Source organism: Macaca nemestrina, chromosome 13, assembly GCF_043159975.1.
Source record: "Macaca nemestrina isolate mMacNem1 chromosome 13, mMacNem.hap1, whole genome shotgun sequence".
Lineage (NCBI taxonomy): Eukaryota > Metazoa > Chordata > Mammalia > Primates > Cercopithecidae > Macaca > Macaca nemestrina.
The window spans coordinates 95,234,347-95,254,798 of NC_092137.1; positions in this window are offsets into that span (position 1 = coordinate 95,234,347).

The window sequence follows — 20,452 nt, forward strand, 5'->3', positions numbered from 1 at the left end:
AAGGAAATATCCGCAGATGAAATCTGGAAAGAAGCTTTCTGAGAAACTGCTTAGTGTTCTGTTAATTCATCTCACAGAGTTACATCTGTATTTCGTGGATCTCTTTGCTAGCCTTATTTCTGTGGAATCTGAGAACAGATATTTCGGATCCCTTGCAAGACTATAGGGCCAAAGGAAATATCCTCCGATAACAAAGAGAAAGAAGCGTTCTGAGAAACTTCTTTGTGTTCTGTGAAATCATCTCACAGAGTTATACCTTTCCCCTCAAGAAGCCTTTCGCTAAGACAGTTCTTGTGGAATTGGCAAAGTGATATTTGGAAGCCCATAGAGGGCTATGGTGAAAAAGGAAATATCCTCACATGAAATCTGGAAAGAAGCTTTCTGAGAAACTCCTTAGTGTTCTGTTAATTCATCTCACAGAGCTACATCTGTATTTCGTGGATCTCTTTGCTAGCCTTATTTCTGTGGAATCTGAGAACAGATATTTCGGATCCCTTGCAAGACTATAGGGCCAAAGGAAATATCCTCCGATAACAAAGAGAAAGAAGCTTTCTGTGAAACTTCTTCGTGTTCTGTGAAATCATCTCACAGAGTTACAGCTTTCCCCTCAAGAAGCCTTTCGTTAAGACAGTTCTTATGAAATTGGCAAAGTGATATTTGGAAGCCCTTAGAGGGCTATGGTGAAAAAGGAAATATCCTCAGATGAAATCTGGAAAGAAGCTTTCTGAGAAACTTCTTAGTGTTCTGTTAATTCATCTCACAGAGTTACATCTGTATTTCGTGGATCTCTTTGCTAGCCTTATTTTTGTGGAATCTGAGAACAGATATTTCGGACCCCTTGGAAGTCTATAGGGCCAAAGGAAATATCCTCCTGTAACAAACAGAAAGAAGCTTTGAGAAACTTCTTTGTGTTCTGTGAAATCATCTCACAGAGTTACAGCTTACCCCTCAAGAAGCCTTTCGCTAAGACAGTTCTTGTGGAATTGGCAAAGTGATATTTGGAAGCCCACAGAGGGCTATGGTGAAAAAGGAAATATCCTCAGATGAAATCTGGAAAGAAGCTTTCGGAGAAACTGCTTAGTGTTCTGTTAATTCGTCTCACAGTGTTACATCTGTATTTCGTGGATCTCTTTGCTAGCCTTATTTCTGTGGAATCTGAGAACAGATATTTCGGATCCCTTGGAAGACTATAGGGCCAAAGGAAATATCCTCCGATAACAAAGAGAAAGAAGCTTTCTGAGAAAATTCTTTTTGTTCTGTGAAATCATCTCACAGAGTTACAGCTTTCCCCTCTAGAAGCGTTTCGCCAAGACAGTTCTTGTGGAATTGGCAAAGTGACATTTGGAGCCCATAGAGGGCTATGGTGAAAAAGGAAATATCCTCACATAAAATCTGGAAAGAAGCATCCTGAGAAACTTCTTAGTGTTCTGTTAATTCATCTCACAGACTTACATCTGTATTTCGTGGATCTCTTTGCTAGCCTTATTTCTGTGGAATCTCAGAACAGATATTTCGGATCCCTTGGAAGACTATAGGGCCAAAGGAAATATCCTCCGATAACAAAGAGAAAGAAGCTTTCTGAGAAACTTCTTTGTGTTCTGTGAAATCATCTCACAAGTTTACAGCTTTCCCCTCAAGAAGCCTTTCGCTAAGACAGTTCTTGTGGAATTGGCAAAGTGATATTTGGAAGCCCATAGAGGGCTATGGTGAAAAAGGAAATATCCTCACATGAAATCTGGAAAGAAGCTTTCTGAGAAACTGCTTAGTGTTCTGTTAATTCATCTCACAGAGTTACATCTGTATTTCGTGGATCTCTTTGCTAGCCTTATTTCTGTGGAATCTGAGAACAGATATTTCGGATCCCTTGCAAGACTATAGGGCCAAAGGAAATATCCTCCGATAACAAAGAGAAAGAAGCGTTCTGAGAAACTTCTTTGTGTCCTGTGAAATCATCTCACAGATTTACAGCTTTCCCATGAAGAAGCCTTTCGCTAAGACAGTACTTGTGGAATTGGCAAAGTGATATTTGGAAGCCCATAGAGGGCTATGGTGAAAAAGGAAATATCCTCACATGAAATCTGGAAAGTAGCTTTCTGAGAAACTCCTTAGTGTTCTGTTAATTCATCTCACAGACTTACATCTGTATTTCGTGGATCTCCTTGCCAGCCTTATTTCTGTGGAATCTGAGAACAGATATTTCGGACCCATTGGAAGACTATAGGGCCAAAGGAAATATCCTCCTATAACAAACAGAAAGAAGCTTTCTGAGAAACTTCTTTGTGTTCTCTGAAATCATCTCACAGAGTTACAGCTTTCCCCTTAAGAAACCTTTCGCTAAGACAGTTCTTGTGGAATTGGCAAAGTGATATTTGGAAGCCCATAGAGGGCTATGGTGAAAAAGGAAATATCCTCAGATGAAATCTGGAAAGAAGCTTTCGGAGAAACTGCTTAGTGTTCTGTAAATTCATCTCAGAGTGTTACGTCTGTATTTCGTGGATCTCTTTGCTAGCCTTATTTCTGTGGAATCTGAGAACAGATATTTCGGATCCCTTTTAAGACTATAGGGCCAAAGGAAATATCCTCCGATAACAAGGAGAAAGAAGCTTTCTGAGAAACTTCTTTGTGTTCTGTGAAATCATCTCGCAGAGTTACAGCTTTCCCCTCAAGAAGCCTTTCGCTAAGACAGTTCTTGTGGAATTGGCAAAGTGATATTTGGAAGCCCATAGAGGGCTATGGTGAAAAAGGAAATATCCTCAGATGAAATCTGGAAAGTAGCTTTCTGAGAAACTGCTTAGTGTTCTGTTAATTCATCTCACAGAGTTACATCTGTATTTCGTGGATCTCTTTGCTAGCCTTATTTCTGTGGAATCTGAGAACAGATATTTCGGACCCCTTGGAAGACTATAGGGCCAAAGGAAATATCCTCGGATAACAAACAGAAAGAAGGTTTCTGAGAAACTTCTTTGTGTTCTGTGAAATCATCTCACAAGGTTACAGCTTTCCCCTCAAGAAGCCTTTCGCTAAGACAGTTCTTGTGGAATTGGCAAAGTGATACTTGGAAGCCCACAGAGGGCTATGGTGAAAAAGGAAATATCCTCAGATGAAATCTGGAAAGAAGCTTTCGGAGAAACTGCTTAGTGTTCTGTTAATTCATCTCACAGTGTTACATCTGTATTTCGTGGATCTCTTTGCTAGCCTTATTTCTGTGGAATCTGAGAACAGATATTTCGGATCCCTTGGAAGACTATAGGGCCAAGGGAAATATCCTCCGATAACAAACAGAAAGAAGCTTTATGAGAAACTTCTTTGTGTTCTGTGAAATCATCTCACAAGGTTACAGCTTTCCCCTCAAGAAGCCTTTCGCTAAGACAGTTCTTGTGGAATTGGCAAAGTGATATTTGGAAGCCCATAGAGGGCTATGGTGAAAAAGGAAATATCATCACATGAAATCTGGAAAGAAGCTTTCTGAGAAACTGCTTAGTGTTCTGTTAATTCATCTCACAGAGTTACATCTGTATTTCGTGGATCTCTTTGCTAGCCTTATTTTTGTGGAATCTGAGAACAGATATTTCGGATCCCTTGGAAGACTATAGGGCCAAAGGAAATATCCTCCGATAACAAAGAGAAAGAAGGTTTCTGAGAAACTTCTTTGTGTTCTGTGAAATCATCTCACAGAGTTACAGCTTTCCCCTCAAGAAGCCTTTCGCTAAGACAGTTCTTGTGGAATTGGCAAAGTGATATTTGGAAGCCCATAGAGGGCTATGGTGAAAAAAGAAATATCCTCACATGAAATCTGGAAAGAAGCTTTCTGAGAAAGTGCTTAGTGTTCTGTTAATTCATCTCACAGAGTTACATCTGTATTTCGTGGATCTCTTTGCTAGACTTATTTCGGTGGAATCTGAGAACAGATAGTTCGGATCCCTTGCAAGACTATAGGGCCAAAGGAAATATCCTCTGATAACAAAGAGAAAGAAGCTTTCTGAGAAACTTCTTTGTGTTCTGTGAAATCATCTCACAAGGTTACAGCTTTCCCCTCAAGAAGCCTTTCGATAAGAGAGTTCTTGTGGAATTGGCAAAGTGATATTTGGAAGCCCATAGGGGGCTATGGTGAAAAAGGAAATATCCTCACATGAAATCTGGAAAGAAGCTTTCTGAGAAACTGCTTAGTGTTCTGTTAATTCATCTCACAGAGTTACATCTGTATTTCGTGGATCTCTTTGCTAGCCTTATTTCTGTGGAATCTGAGAACAGATATTTCGGATCCCTTGGAAGACTATAGGGCCAAAGGAAATATCCTCCGATAACAAAGAGAAAGAAGCTTTCTGAGAAACTTCTTTGTGTTCTGTGAAATCATCTCACAGATTTACAGCTTTCCCCTCAAGAAGCCTTTCGCTAAGACAGTTCTTGTGGAATTGGCAAAGTGATATTTGGAAGCCCATAGAGGGCTATTGTGAAAAAGGAAATATCCTCAGATGAAATCTGGAAAGAAGCTTTCTCAGAAACTGCTTAGTGTTCTGTTAATTCATCTCACAGAATTAAATCTGTATTTCGTGGATCTCTTTGCTAGCCTTATTTCTGTGGAATCTGAGAACAGATATTTCGGATCCCTTGAAAGACTATGGGGCCAAAGGAAATATCCTCCGATAACAAAGAGAAAGAAGCGTTCTGAGAAACTTCTTTGTGTTCTGTGAAATCATCTCACAAAGTTACAGCTATCCCCTCAAGAAGCCTTTCGCTAAGACAGTTCTTGTGTAATTGGCAAAGTGATATTTGGAAGCCCATAGAGGGCTATGGTGAAAAAGGAAATATCCTCACATGAAATCTGGAAAGAAGCTTTCTGAGAAACTGCTTAGTGTTCTGTTAATTCATCTCACAGAGTTACATCTGTATTTCGTGGATCTCTTTGCTAGCCTTATTTCTGTGGAATCTCAGAACAGATATTTCGGATCCCTTGGAAGACTATAGGGCCAAAGGAAATATCCTCCGATAACAAAGAGAAAGAAGCTTTCTGAGAAACTTCTTTGTGTTCTGTGAAATCATCTCACAAGTTTACAGCTTTCCCCTCAAGAAGCCTTTCGCTAAGACAGTTCTTGTGGAATTGGCAAAGTGATATTTGGAAGCCCATAGAGGGCTATGGTGAAAAAGGAAATATCCTCACATGAAATCTGGAAAGAAGCTTTCTGAGAAACTGCTTAGTGTTCTGTTAATTCATCTCACAGAGTTACATCTGTATTTCGTGGATCTCTTTGCTAGCCTTATTTCTGTGGAATCTGAGAACAGATATTTCGGATCCCTTGCAAGACTATAGGGCCAAAGGAAATATCCTCCGATAACAAAGAGAAAGAAGCGTTCTGAGAAACTTCTTTGTGTCCTGTGAAATCATCTCACAGATTTACAGCTTTCCCATGAAGAAGCCTTTCGCTAAGACAGTACTTGTGGAATTGGCAAAGTGATATTTGGAAGCCCATAGAGGGCTATGGTGAAAAAGGAAATATCCTCACATGAAATCTGGAAAGTAGCTTTCTGAGAAACTCCTTAGTGTTCTGTTAATTCATCTCACAGACTTACATCTGTATTTCGTGGATCTCCTTGCCAGCCTTATTTCTGTGGAATCTGAGAACAGATATTTCGGACCCATTGGAAGACTATAGGGCCAAAGGAAATATCCTCCTATAACAAACAGAAAGAAGCTTTCTGAGAAACTTCTTTGTGTTCTCTGAAATCATCTCACAGAGTTACAGCTTTCCCCTTAAGAAACCTTTCGCTAAGACAGTTCTTGTGGAATTGGCAAAGTGATATTTGGAAGCCCATAGAGGGCTATGGTGAAAAAGGAAATATCCTCAGATGAAATCTGGAAAGAAGCTTTCGGAGAAACTGCTTAGTGTTCTGTAAATTCATCTCAGAGTGTTACGTCTGTATTTCGTGGATCTCTTTGCTAGCCTTATTTCTGTGGAATCTGAGAACAGATATTTCGGATCCCTTTTAAGACTATAGGGCCAAAGGAAATATCCTCCGATAACAAGGAGAAAGAAGCTTTCTGAGAAACTTCTTTGTGTTCTGTGAAATCATCTCGCAGAGTTACAGCTTTCCCCTCAAGAAGCCTTTCGCTAAGACAGTTCTTGTGGAATTGGCAAAGTGATATTTGGAAGCCCATAGAGGGCTATGGTGAAAAAGGAAATATCCTCAGATGAAATCTGGAAAGTAGCTTTCTGAGAAACTGCTTAGTGTTCTGTTAATTCATCTCACAGAGTTACATCTGTATTTCGTGGATCTCTTTGCTAGCCTTATTTCTGTGGAATCTGAGAACAGATATTTCGGACCCCTTGGAAGACTATAGGGCCAAAGGAAATATCCTCGGATAACAAACAGAAAGAAGGTTTCTGAGAAACTTCTTTGTGTTCTGTGAAATCATCTCACAAGGTTACAGCTTTCCCCTCAAGAAGCCTTTCGCTAAGACAGTTCTTGTGGAATTGGCAAAGTGATACTTGGAAGCCCACAGAGGGCTATGGTGAAAAAGGAAATATCCTCAGATGAAATCTGGAAAGAAGCTTTCGGAGAAACTGCTTAGTGTTCTGTTAATTCATCTCACAGTGTTACATCTGTATTTCGTGGATCTCTTTGCTAGCCTTATTTCTGTGGAATCTGAGAACAGATATTTCGGATCCCTTGGAAGACTATAGGGCCAAGGGAAATATCCTCCGATAACAAACAGAAAGAAGCTTTATGAGAAACTTCTTTGTGTTCTGTGAAATCATCTCACAAGGTTACAGCTTTCCCCTCAAGAAGCCTTTCGCTAAGACAGTTCTTGTGGAATTGGCAAAGTGATATTTGGAAGCCCATAGAGGGCTATGGTGAAAAAGGAAATATCATCACATGAAATCTGGAAAGAAGCTTTCTGAGAAACTGCTTAGTGTTCTGTTAATTCATCTCACAGAGTTACATCTGTATTTCGTGGATCTCTTTGCTAGCCTTATTTTTGTGGAATCTGAGAACAGATATTTCGGATCCCTTGGAAGACTATAGGGCCAAAGGAAATATCCTCCGATAACAAAGAGAAAGAAGGTTTCTGAGAAACTTCTTTGTGTTCTGTGAAATCATCTCACAGAGTTACAGCTTTCCCCTCAAGAAGCCTTTCGCTAAGACAGTTCTTGTGGAATTGGCAAAGTGATATTTGGAAGCCCATAGAGGGCTATGGTGAAAAAAGAAATATCCTCACATGAAATCTGGAAAGAAGCTTTCTGAGAAAGTGCTTAGTGTTCTGTTAATTCATCTCACAGAGTTACATCTGTATTTCGTGGATCTCTTTGCTAGACTTATTTCGGTGGAATCTGAGAACAGATAGTTCGGATCCCTTGCAAGACTATAGGGCCAAAGGAAATATCCTCTGATAACAAAGAGAAAGAAGCTTTCTGAGAAACTTCTTTGTGTTCTGTGAAATCATCTCACAAGGTTACAGCTTTCCCCTCAAGAAGCCTTTCGATAAGAGAGTTCTTGTGGAATTGGCAAAGTGATATTTGGAAGCCCATAGGGGGCTATGGTGAAAAAGGAAATATCCTCACATGAAATCTGGAAAGAAGCTTTCTGAGAAACTGCTTAGTGTTCTGTTAATTCATCTCACAGAGTTACATCTGTATTTCGTGGATCTCTTTGCTAGCCTTATTTCTGTGGAATCTGAGAACAGATATTTCGGATCCCTTGGAAGACTATAGGGCCAAAGGAAATATCCTCCGATAACAAAGAGAAAGAAGCTTTCTGAGAAACTTCTTTGTGTTCTGTGAAATCATCTCACAGATTTACAGCTTTCCCCTCAAGAAGCCTTTCGCTAAGACAGTTCTTGTGGAATTGGCAAAGTGATATTTGGAAGCCCATAGAGGGCTATTGTGAAAAAGGAAATATCCTCAGATGAAATCTGGAAAGAAGCTTTCTCAGAAACTGCTTAGTGTTCTGTTAATTCATCTCACAGAATTAAATCTGTATTTCGTGGATCTCTTTGCTAGCCTTATTTCTGTGGAATCTGAGAACAGATATTTCGGATCCCTTGAAAGACTATGGGGCCAAAGGAAATATCCTCCGATAACAAAGAGAAAGAAGCGTTCTGAGAAACTTCTTTGTGTTCTGTGAAATCATCTCACAAAGTTACAGCTATCCCCTCAAGAAGCCTTTCGCTAAGACAGTTCTTGTGTAATTGGCAAAGTGATATTTGGAAGCCCATAGAGGGCTATGGTGAAAAAGGAAATATCCTCACATGAAATCTGGAAAGAAGCTTTCTGAGAAACTGCTTAGTGTTCTGTTAATTCATCTCACAGAGTTACATCTGTATTTCGTGGATCTCTTTGCTAGCCTTATTTCTGTGGAATCTGAGAACAGATATTTCGGATCCCTTGCAAGACTATAGGGCCAAAGGAAATATCCTCCGATAACAAAGAGAAGGAAGCGTTCTGAGAAACTTCTTTGTGTTCTGTGAAATCATCTCACAGAGTTACAGCTTTCCACTCAAGAAGCCTTTCGCTAAGACAGTTCTTGTGGAATTGGCAAAGTGATATTTGGAAGCCAATAGAGGGCTATGGTGAAAAAGGAAATATCCTCACATGAAATCTGGAAAGAAGCTTTCTGAGAAACTGCTTAGTGTTCTGTTAATTCATCTCAGAGAATTACATCTGTATTTCTTGGATCTCTTTGCTAGCCTTATTTCTGTGGAATCTGAGAACAGATATTTCGGATCCCTTGCAAGAGTATAGGGCCAAAGGAAATATCCTCCGATAACAAAGAGAAAGAAGCTTTCTGAGAAACTTCTTTGTGTTCTGTGAAATCATCTCACAGAGTTACAGCTTTCTCCTCAAGAATCCTTTCGCTAAGACAGTTCTTGTGGAATTGGCAAAGTGATATTTGGAAGCCCTTAGAGGGCTATGGTGAAAAAGGAAATATCCTCAGATGAAATCTGGAAAGAAGCTTTCTGAGAAACTGCTTAGTGTTCTGTTAATTCATCTCACAGAGTTACATCTGTTTTTCGTGGATCTCTTTGCTAGCCTTATTTCTGTGGAATCTGAGAAGAGATATTTCGGATCCCTTGCAAGACTATAGGGCCAAAGGAAATATCCTCCGATAACAAAGAGAAAGAAGCGTTCTGAGAAACTTCTTTGTGTTCTGTGCAATCATCTCACAGAGTTACAGCTTTCCACTCAAGAAGCCTTTCGCTAAGACAGTTCTTGTGGAATTGGCAAAGTGATAATTGGAAGCCCATAGAGGGCTACGGTGAAAAAGGAAATATCCTCAAATGAAATCTGGAAAGAAGCTTTCTGAGAAACTGCTTAGTGTTCTGTTAATTCATCTCACAGAGTTACATCTGTATTTCGTGGATCTCTTTGCTAGCCTTATTTCTGTGGAATCTGAGAACAGATATTTCGGATCCCTTGGAAGACTATAGGGCCAAAGGAAATATCCTCCGATAAGAAAGAGAAAGAAGCTTTCTAAGAAACTTCTTTGTGTTCTGTGAAATCATCTCACAGAGTTACAGCTTTCCCCTCAAGAAGCCTTTCGCTAAGACAGTTCTTGTGGAATTGGCAAAGTGATATTTGGAAGTCCTTAGAGGGCTATGGTGAAAAAGGAAATATCCTCAGATGAAATCTGGAAAGAATCTTTCTGAGAAACTGCTTAGTGTTCTGTTAATTCATCTCACAGAGTTACATCTGTATTTCGTGGATCTCTTTGCTAGCCTTATTTCTGTGGAATCTGAGAACAGATATTTCGGATCCCTTGCAAGACTATAGGGCCAAAGGAAATATCCTCCGATAACAAAGAGAAAGAAGCTTTCTGAGAAACTTCTTTGTGTTCTGTGAAATCATCTCACAGAGTTACAGCTTTCTCCTTAAGAAGCCTTTCGCTAAGACAGTTCTTGTGGAATTGGCAAAGTGATATTAGGAAGCCCAAAGAGGGCTATTGTGAAAAAGGAAATATCCTCAGATGAAATCTGGAAAGAAGCTTTCTGAGAAACTGCTTAGTGTTCTGTTAATTCATCTCACAGAGTTACATCTGTATTTCGTGGATCTCTTTGCTAGCCTTATTTCTGTGGAATCTGAGAACAGATATTTCGGATCCATTGGAAGACTATAGGGCCAAAGGAAATATCCTCCGATAACAAAGAGAAAGAAGCTTTCTAAGAAACTTCTTTGTGTTCTGTGAAATCATCTCACAGAGTTACAGCTTTCCCCTCAAGAAGCCTTTCGCTAAGACAGTTCTTGTGGAATTGGCAAAGTGATATTTGGAAGCCCTTAGAGGGCTATTGTGAAAAAGGAAATATCCTCAGATGAAATCTGGAAAGAAGCTTTCTGAGAAAATGCTTAGTGTTCCGTTAATTCATCTCACGGAGTTACATCTGTTTTTCGTGTATCTCTTTGCTAGCCTTATTTCTGTGGAATCTGAGAACACATATTTCGGATCCCTTGCAAGACTATAGGGCCAAAGGAAATATCCTCCGATAACAAAGAGAAAGAAGCGTTCTGAGAAACTTCTTTGTGTTCTGTGAAATCATCTCACAGAGTTACAGCTTTCCCCTCAAGAAGCCTTTCGCTAAGACACTTCTTGTGGAATTGGCAAAGTGATATTTGGAAGCCCATAGAGGGCTATGGTGAAAAAGGAAATATCCTCACATGAAATCTGGAAAGAAGCTTTCTGAGAAACTGCTTAGTGTTCTGTTAATTCATCTCACAGAGTTACATCTGTATTTCGTGGATCTCTTTGCTAGCCTTATTTCTGTGGAATCTGAGAACAGATATTTCGGATCCCTTGCAAGACTATAGGGCCAAAGGAAATATCCTCCGATAACAAAGAGAAAGAAGCTTTCTGAGAAACTTCTTTGTGTTCTGTGAAATCATCTCACAGAGTTACAGCTTTCCCCTCAAGAAGCCTTTCGCTAAGACAGTTCTTGTGGAATTGGCAAAGTGATATTTGGAAGCCCTTAGAGGGCTATGGTGAAAAAGGAAATATCCTCACATGAAATCTGGAAAGAAGCTTTCTCAGAAACTGCTTAGTGTTCTGTTAATTCATCTCACAGTGTTACATCTGTATTTCTTGGATCTCTTTGCTAGCCTTATTACTGTGGAATCTGAGAACAGATATTTCGGATCCCTTGGACGACTATAGGGCCAAAGGAAATATACTCCGATAACAAGGAGAAAGAAGCTTTCTGAGAAACTTCTTTGTGTTCTGTGAAATCATCTCACAGTGTTACAGCTTTCCCCTCAAGAAGCCTTTCGCTAAGACAGTTCTTGTGGAATTGGCAAAGTGATATTTAGAAGCCCATAGAGGGCTACGGTGAAAAAGGAAATATCCTCAGATGAAATCTGGAAAGAAGCTTTCTGAGAAACTGCTTTGTGTTCTGTTAATTCATCTCACAGAGTTACATCTGTATTTCGTGGATCTCTTTGCTAGCCTTATTTCTGTGGAATCTGAGAACAGATATTTCGGATCCCTTGGAAGACTATAGGGCCAAAGGAAATATCCTCCGATAACAAAGAGAAAGAAGCTTTCTGAGAAACTTCTTTGTGTTCTGTGATATCATCTCACAGAGTAACAGCTTTTCCCCTCAAGAAGCCTTTCGCTAAGACAGTTCTTGTGGAATTGGCAAAGAGATATTTGGAAGCCCATAGAGGGCTATGGTAAAAAAGGAAATATCCTCACATGAAGTCTGGACAGAAGCTTTCTGAGAAACTGCTTAGTGTTCTGTTAATTCATCTCACAGCGTTACATCTGTATTTCGTGGATCTCTTTGCTAGCCTTATTTCTGTGGAATCTGAGAACAGATATTTCGGATCCCTTGGAAGACTATAGGGCCAAAGGAAGTATGCTCCGATAACCAAGAGAAAGAAGTTTTCTGAGAAACTTCTTTGTGTTCTGTGAAATCATCTCACAGAGTTACAGCTTTCCCCTCAAGAAGGCTTTCGCTAAGACAGTTCTTGTGGAATTGGCAAAGTGATATTTGGAAGCCCTTAGAGGGCTATGGTGAAAAAGGAAATATCCTCAGATGAAATCTGGAAAGAAGCTTTCTGAGAAACTGCTTAGTGTTCTGTTAATTCATCTCACAGTGTTACATCTGTATTTCGAGGATCTCTTTGCTAGCCTTATTTCTGTGGAATCTGAGAACAGATATTTCGGATCCCTTGGACGACTATAGGGCCAAAGGAAATATCCTCCGATAACAAGGAGAAAGAAGCTTTCTGAGAAACTTCTTTGTGTTCTGTGAAATCATCTCACAGAGTTACAACTTTCCCCTCAAGAAGCCTTTCGCTAAGACAGTTCTTGTGGAATTGGCAAAGTGATATATGGAAGCCCATAGAGGGCTATGGTGAAAAAGGAAATATCCTCAGATGAAATCTGGATAGTAGCTTTCTAAGAAACTGCTTAGTGTTCTGTTAATTCATCTCACAGAGTTACATCTGTATTTCGTGGATCTCTTTGCTAGCCTTATTTCTGTGGAATCTGAGAACAGATGTTTCGGACCCCTTGGAAGAGTATAGGGCCAAAGGAAATATCCTCCGATAACAAAGAGAAAGAAGCTTTCTGAGAAACTTCTTTGTGTTCTGTGAAATCATCTCACAGAGTTACAGCTTTCCCCTCAAGAAGCCTTAGCTAAGACAGTTCTTGTGGAATTGGCAAAGTGATATTTGGAAGCCCCTAGAGGGCTATGGTGAAAAAGGAAATATCCTCACATGAAATCTGGAAAGAAGCTTTCTGAGAAACTGCTTAGTGTTCTGTTAATTCATCTCACAGACTTACATCTGTATTTCGTGGATCTCTTTGCTAGCCTTATTTCTGTGGAATGTGAGAACAGATATTTCGGATCCCTTGGACGACTATAGGGCCAAAGGAAATATCCTCTGATAACAAGGAGAAAGAAGCTTTCTGAGAAACTTCTTTGTGTTCTGTGAAATCATCTCACAGAGTTACAGCTTTCCCCTCAAGAAGCCTTTCGCTAAGACAGTTCTTGTGGAATTGGCAAAGTGATATTTAGAAGCCCATAGAGGGCTACGGTGAAAAAGGAAATATCCTCAGATGAAATCTGGAAAGAAGCTTTCTGAGAAACTGCTTTGTGTTCTCTTAATTCATCTCACAGAGTTACATCTGTATTTCGTGGATCTCTTTGCTAGCCTTATTTCTGTGGAATCTGAGAACAGATATTTCGGATCCCTTGGAAGACTATAGGGCCAAAGGAAATATCCTCCGATAACAAAGAGAAAGAAGCTTTCTGAGAAACTTCTTTGTGTTCTGTGATATCATCTCACAGAGTAACAGCTTTTCCCCTCAAGAAGCCTTTCGCTAAGACAGTTCTTGTGGAATTGGCAAAGTGATATTTGGAAGCCCATAGAGGGCTATGGTGAAAAAGGAAATATCCTCACATGAAATCTGGACAGAAGCTTTCTGAGAAACTCCTTAGTGTTCTGTTAATTCATCTCACAGCGTTACATCTGTATTTCGTGGATCTCTTTGCTAGCCTTATTTCTGTGGAATCTGAGAACAGATATTTCGGATCCCTTGGAAGACTATAGGGCCAAAGGAAGTATGCTCCGATAACCAAGAGAAAGAAGTTTTCTGAGAAACTTCTTTGTATTCTGTGAAATCATCTCACAGAGTTACAGCTTTCCCCTCAAGAAGCCTTTCACCAAGACAGTTCTTGTGGAATTGGCAAAGTGACATTTGGAAGCCCATAGAGGGCTGTGGTGAAAAAGGAAATATCCTCAGATGAAATCTGGAAAGAAGCTTTCTGAGAAATAGCTTAGTATTCTGCTAATTCATCTCACAGAGTTACAGCTTTCCCCTCAAGAAGCCTTTCGCTAAGACAGTTCTTGTGGAATTGGCAAAGTGATATTTGGAAGCCCTTAGAGGGCTATGGTGAAAAAGGAAATATCCTCAGATGAAATCTGGAAAGAATCTTTCTGAGAAACTGCTTAGTGTTCTGTTAATTCATCTCACAGTGTTACATCTGTATTTCTTGGATCTCTTTGCTAGCCTTATTTCTGTGGAATCTGAGAACAGATATTTCTGATCCCTTGGAAGACTATAGGGCCAAAGGAAATATCCTCCGATAAGAAGGAGAAAGAAGCCTTCTGAGAAACTTCTTTGTGTTCTGTGAAATCATCTCACAGAGTTACAGCTTTCCCCTCAAGAAGCCTTTCGCTAAGACAGTTCTTGTGGAATTGGCAAAGTGATATATGGAAGCCCATAGAGGGCTATGGTGAAAAAGGAAATATCCTCAGATGAAATCTGGAAAGTAGCTTTCTGAGAAACTGCTTAGTGTTCTGTTAATTCATCTCACAGAGTTACATCTGTATTTCGTGGATCTCTTTGCTAGCCTTATTTCTGTGGAATCTGAGAACAGATATTTCGGACCCCTTGGAAGACTATAGGGCCAAAGGAAATATCCTCCGATAACAAAGAGAAAGAAGCTTTCTGAGAAACTTCTTTGTGTTCTGTGAAATCATCTCACAGAGTTACAGCTTTCCCCTCAAGAAGCCTTTAGCTAAGACAGTTCTTGTGGAATTGGCAAAGTGATATTTGGAAGCCCCTAGAGGGCTATGGTGAAAAAGGAAATATCCTCACATGAAATCTGGAAAGAAGCTTTCTGAGAAACTGCTTAGTGTTCTGTTAATTCATCTCACATACTTACATCTGTATTTCGTGGATCTCTTTGCTAGCCTTATTTCTGTGGAATGTGAGAACAGATATTTCGGATCCCTTGGACGACTATAGGGCCAAAGGAAATATCCTCCGATAACAAGGAGAAAGAAGCTTTCTGAGAAACTTCTTTGTGTTCTGTGAAATCATCTCACAGAGTTACAGCTTTCCCCTCAAGAAGCCTTTCGCTAAGACAGTTCTTGTGGAATTGGCAAAGTGATATTTAGAAGCCCATAGAGGGCTACGGTGAAAAAGGAAATATCCTCAGATGAAATCTGTAAAGAAGCTTTCTGAGAAACTGCTTTGTGTTCTGTTAATTCATCTCACAGAGTTACATCTGTATTTCGTGGATCTCTTTGCTAGCCTTATTTCTGTGGAATCTGAGAACAGATATTTCGAATCCCTTGGAAGACTATAGGGCCAAAGGAAATATCCTCCGATAACAAAGAGAAAGAAGCTTTCTGAGAAACTTCTTTGTGTTCTGTGATATCATCTCACAGAGTAACAGCTTTTCCCCTCAAGAAGCCTTTCGCTAAGACAGTTCTTGTGGAATTGGCAAAGTGATATTTGGAAGCCCATAGAGGGCTATGGTGAAAAAGGAAATATCCTCACATGAAATCTGGACAGAAGCTTTCTGAGAAACTGCTTAGTGTTCTGTTAATTCATCTCACAGCGTTACATCTGTATTTCGTGGATCTCTTTGCTAGCCTTATTTCTGTGGAATCTGAGAACAGATATTTCGGATCCCTTGGAAGACTATAGGGCCAAAGGAAGTATGCTCCGATAACCAAGAGAAAGAAGTTTTCTGAGAAACTTCTTTGTATTCTGTGAAATCATCTCACAGAGTTACAGCTTTCCCCTCAAGAAGCCTTTCACCAAGACAGTTCTTGTGGAATTGGGAAAGTGACATTTGGAAGCCCATAGAGGGCTGTGGTGAAAAAGAAAATATCCTCAGATGAAATCTGGAAAGAAGCTTTCTGAGAAACAGCTTAGTATTCTGCTAATTCATCTCACATAGTTACATCTGTATTTCGTGGATCTCTTTGCTAGCCTTATTTCTGTGGAATCTGAGAACAGATATTTCGGATCCCTTGGAAGACTATAGGGCCAAAGGAAATATCCTCCGATAACAAACAGAAAGAAGCTTTCTGAGAAACTTTTTGTGTTCTGTGAAATCATCTCACAGAGTTACAGCTTTCCCCTCAAGAAGCCTTTCGCTAAGACAGTTCTAGTGGAATTGGCAAAGTGATATTTGGAAGCCCATAGAGGGCTATGGTGAAAAAGGAAATATCCTCATATGAAATCTGGAAAGAAGCTTTCTGAGAAACTGCTTAGTGTTCTGTTAATTCATCTCAGAGAATTTCATCTGTATTTCGTGGATCTCTTTGCTAGCCTTATTTCTGTGGAATCTGAGAACAGATATGTCGGATCACTTGCAAGACTATAGGGCCAAAGGAAATATCCTCCGATAACAAAGAGAAAGAAGCTGTCTGAGAAACTTCTTTGTGTTCTCTGAAATCATCTCACAGAGTTACAGCTTTCCCCTCAAGAAGCCTTTCGCTAAGACAGTTCTTGTGGAATTGGCAAAGTGATATTTGGAAGCCCTTAGAGGGCTATGGTGAAAAAGGAAATATCCTCAGATGAAATCTGGAAAGAAGCTTTCTGAGAAACTGCTTAGTGTTCTGTTAATTCATCTCACAGTGTTACATCTGTATTTCGTGGATCTCTTTGCTAGCCTTATTTCTGTGGAATCTGAGAACAGATATTTCTGATCCCTTGGAAGACTATAGGGCCAAAGGAAATATCCTCCGATAAGAAGGAGAAAGAAGCTTTCTGAGAAACTTCTTTGTGTTCTGTGAAATCATCTCACAGAGTTACAGCTTTCCCCTCAAGAAGCCTTTCGCTAAGACAGTTCTTGTGGAATTGGCAAAGTGATATATGGAAGCCCATAGAGGGCTATGGTGAAAAAGGAAATATCCTCAGATGAAATCTGGAAAGTAGCTTTCTGAGAAACTGCTTAGTGTTCTGTTAATTCATCTCACAGAGTTACATCTGTATTTCGTGGATCTCTTTGCTAGCCTTATTTCTGTGGAATCTGAGAACAGATATTTCGGACCCCTTAGAAGACTATAGGGCCAAAGGAAATATCCTCCGATAACAAAGAGAAAGAAGCTTTCTGAGAAACTTCTTTGTGTTCTGTGAAATCATCTCACAGAGTTACAGCTTTCCCCTCAAGAAGCCTTTAGCTAAGACAGTTCTTGTGGAATTGGCAAAGTGATATTTGGAAGCCCCTAGAGGGCTATGGTGAAAAAGGAAATATCCTCACATGAAATCTGGAAAGAAGCTTTCTGAGAAACTGCTTAGTGTTCTGTTAATTCATCTCACAGACTTACATCTGTATTTCGTGGATCTCTTTGCTAGCCTTATTTCTGTGGAATGTGAGAACAGATATTTCGGATCCCTTGGAAGAGTATAGGGCCAAAGGAAATATCCTCCGATAACAAAGAGAAAGATGCTTTCTGAGAAAGTTCTTTGTGTTCTGTGAAATCACCTCACAGAGTTAGAGGTTTCCCCTCAAGAAGCCTTTCGCTAAGACAGTTCTTCTGGAATTGGCAAAGTGATATTTGGAAGCCCATAGAGGGCTAAGGTGAAAAAGGAAATATCCTCAGATGAAATCTGGAAAGAAGCTTTCTGAGAAACTGCTTAGTGTTCTGTTAATTCACCTCACTGAGTTACATCTGTATTTCGTGGATCTCTTTGCTAGCCTTATTTCTGTGGAATCTGAGAACAGATATTTCGGATCCCTTGGAAGACTATAGGGCGAAAGGAAATATCCTCCGATAACAAAGAGAAAGAAGCTTTCTGAGAAACTTCTTTGTGTTCTGTGAAATCATCTCACAGAGTTACAGCTTTCCCCTCAAGAAGCCTTTCGCTAAGACAGTTCTTGTGGAATTGGCAAAGTGATATTTGGAAGCCCATAGAGGGCTGTGGGGAAAAAGGAAATATCCTCACATGAAATCTGGAAAGAAGCTTTCTGAGAAACTGCTTAGTGTTCTGTTAATTCATCTCACAGACTTACATCTGTATTTCGTGGATCTCTTTGCTAGCCTTATTTCTGTGGAATCTGAGAACAGATATTTCGGATCCCTTGGAAGAGTATAGGGCCAAAGGAAATATTCTCCGATAACAAAGAGAAAGATGCTTTCTGAGAAACTTCTTTGTGTTCTGTGAAATCATCTCACAGAGTTACAGGTTTCCCCTCAAGAAGCCTTTCGCTAAGACAGTTCTTGTGGAATTGGCAAAGTGATAGTTGGAAGCCCATAGAGGTCTAAGGTGAAAAAGGAAATATCCTCAGATGAAATCTGGAAAGAAGCTTTCTGAGAAAGTGCTTAGTGTTCTGTTAATTCACCTCACTGAGTTACATCTGTATTTCGTGGATCTCTTTGCTAGCCTTATTTCTGTGGAATCTTAGAACAGATATTTCGGATCCCTTGGAAGACTATAGGGCCAAAGGAAATATCCTCCGATAACAAAGAGAAAGAAGCTTTCTGAGAAACTTCTTTGTGTTCTGTGAAATCATCTCACAGAGTTACAGCTTTCCCCTCAAGAAGCCTTTCGCTAAGACAGTTCTTGTGGAATTGGCAAAGTGATATTTGGAAGCCCATGGAGGGCTGTGGTGAAAAAGGAAATATCCTCACATGAAATCTGGAAAGAAGCTTTCTGAGAAACTGCTTAGTGTTCTGTTAATTCATCTCACAGAGTTACATCTGTATTTCGTGGATCTCTTTGCTAGCCTTATTTCTGTGGAATCTGAGAACAGATATTTTGGATCCCTTGGAAGACTATAGGGCCAAAGGAAATATCCTCCGATAACAAACAGAAAGAAGCTTTCTGAGAAACTTCTTTGTGTTCTGTGAAATCATCTCACAGAGTTACAGTTTTCCCCTCAAGAAGCCTTTCGCTAAGACAGTTCTTGTGGAATTGGCAAAGTGATATTTGGAAGCCCATAGAGGGCTATGTTGAAAAAGGAAATATCCTCAGTTGAAATCTGGAAAGAAGCTTTCTGAGAAACTGCTTAGTGTTCTGTTAATTCATCTCACAGAGTTACATCTGTATTTCATGGATCTCTTTGCTAGCCTTATTTCTGTGGAATCTGAGAACAGATATTTCGGATCCCTTGCAAGACTATAGGGCCAAAGGAAATATCCTCCGATAACAAAGAGAAAGAAGCTTTCTGAGAAACTTCTTTGTGTTCTGTGAAATCATCTCACAGAGTTACAGCTTTCCCCTCAAGAAGCCTTTCGCTAAGACAGTTCTTGTGGAATTGGCAAAGTGATATTTGGAAGCCCATAGAGGGCTATGGTGAAAAAGGAAATATCCTCAGATGAAATCTGGAAAGAAGCTTTCTGAGAAACTGCTTAGTGTTCTGTTAATTCATCTCACAGAGTTACATCTGTGTTTCGTGGATCTCTTTGCTAGCCTTATTTCTGTAGATTCTGAAAACAGATATTGCCTTTCCCTTTGAAGACTATAGGGCCAAAGGAAATATCCTCTGATAACAAAGAGAAAGAAGCTTTCTGAGAAACTTCTTTGTGTTCTGTGAAATCATCTCACAGAGTTACAGCTTTCCCCTCAAGAAGCCTTTCGCTAAGACAGTTCTTGTGGAATTGGCAAAGTGATATTTGGAAGCCCATAGAGGGCTATGGTGAAAAAGAAAATATCCTCAGATGAAATCTGGAAAGAAGCTTTCTCAGAAACTGCTTAGTGTTCTGTTAATTCATCTCACACAGTTACATCTGTATTTCGTGGATCTCTTTGCTAGCCTTATTTCTGTGGAATCTGAGAACAGATATTTCGGATCCCTTGGAAGACTATAGGGCCAAAGGAAATATCCTCCGATAACAAAGAGAAAGAAGCTTTCTGAGAAACTTCTTTGTGTTCTGTGAAATCATCTCACAGAGTTACAGCTTTCCCCCTCAAGAAGCCTTTCGCTAAGACAGTTCTTGTGGAATTGGCAAAGTGATATTTGGAAGCCCATAGAGGGCTAAGGTGAAAAAGGAAATATCCTCAGTTGAAATCTGGAAAGAAGCTTTCTGAGAAACTGCTTAGTGTTCTGTTAATTCACCTCACTGAGTTACATCGGTATTTCGTGGATCTCTTTGCTAGCCTTATTTCTGTGGAATCTGAGAACAGATATTTCGGATCCCTTGCAAGACTATAGGGCCAAAGGAAATATCCTCCGATAACAAAGAGAAAGAAGCTTTCTGAGAAACTTCTTTGTGTTCTGTGAAATCATCTCACAGAGTTACAGCTTTCCTCTCAAGAAGCCTTTCGCTAAGACAGTTCTTGTGGAATTGGCAAAGTGATATTTGGAAGCCCTTAGAGGGCTATGGTGAAAAAGGAAATATCCTCACATGAAATCTGGAAAGAAGCTTTCAGAGAAACTGCTTTGTGTTCTGTTAATTCATCTCACAGAGTTACATCTGTATTTCGTGGATCTCTTTGTTAGCCTTATTTCTGTGGAATCTGAGAACAGATATTTCGTATCCCTTGGAAGACTATAGGGCCAAAGGAAATATCCTCCGATAACAAAGAGAAAGAAGCTTTCTGAGAAACTTCTTTGTGTTCTGTGATATCATCTCACAGAGTAACAGATTTTCCCCTCAAGAAGCCTTTCGCTAAGACAGTTCTTGTGGAATTGGCAAAGTGATATTTGGAAGCCCATAGAGGGCTATGGTGAAAAAGGAAATATCCTCAGATGAAATCTGGAAAGAAGCTTTCTGAG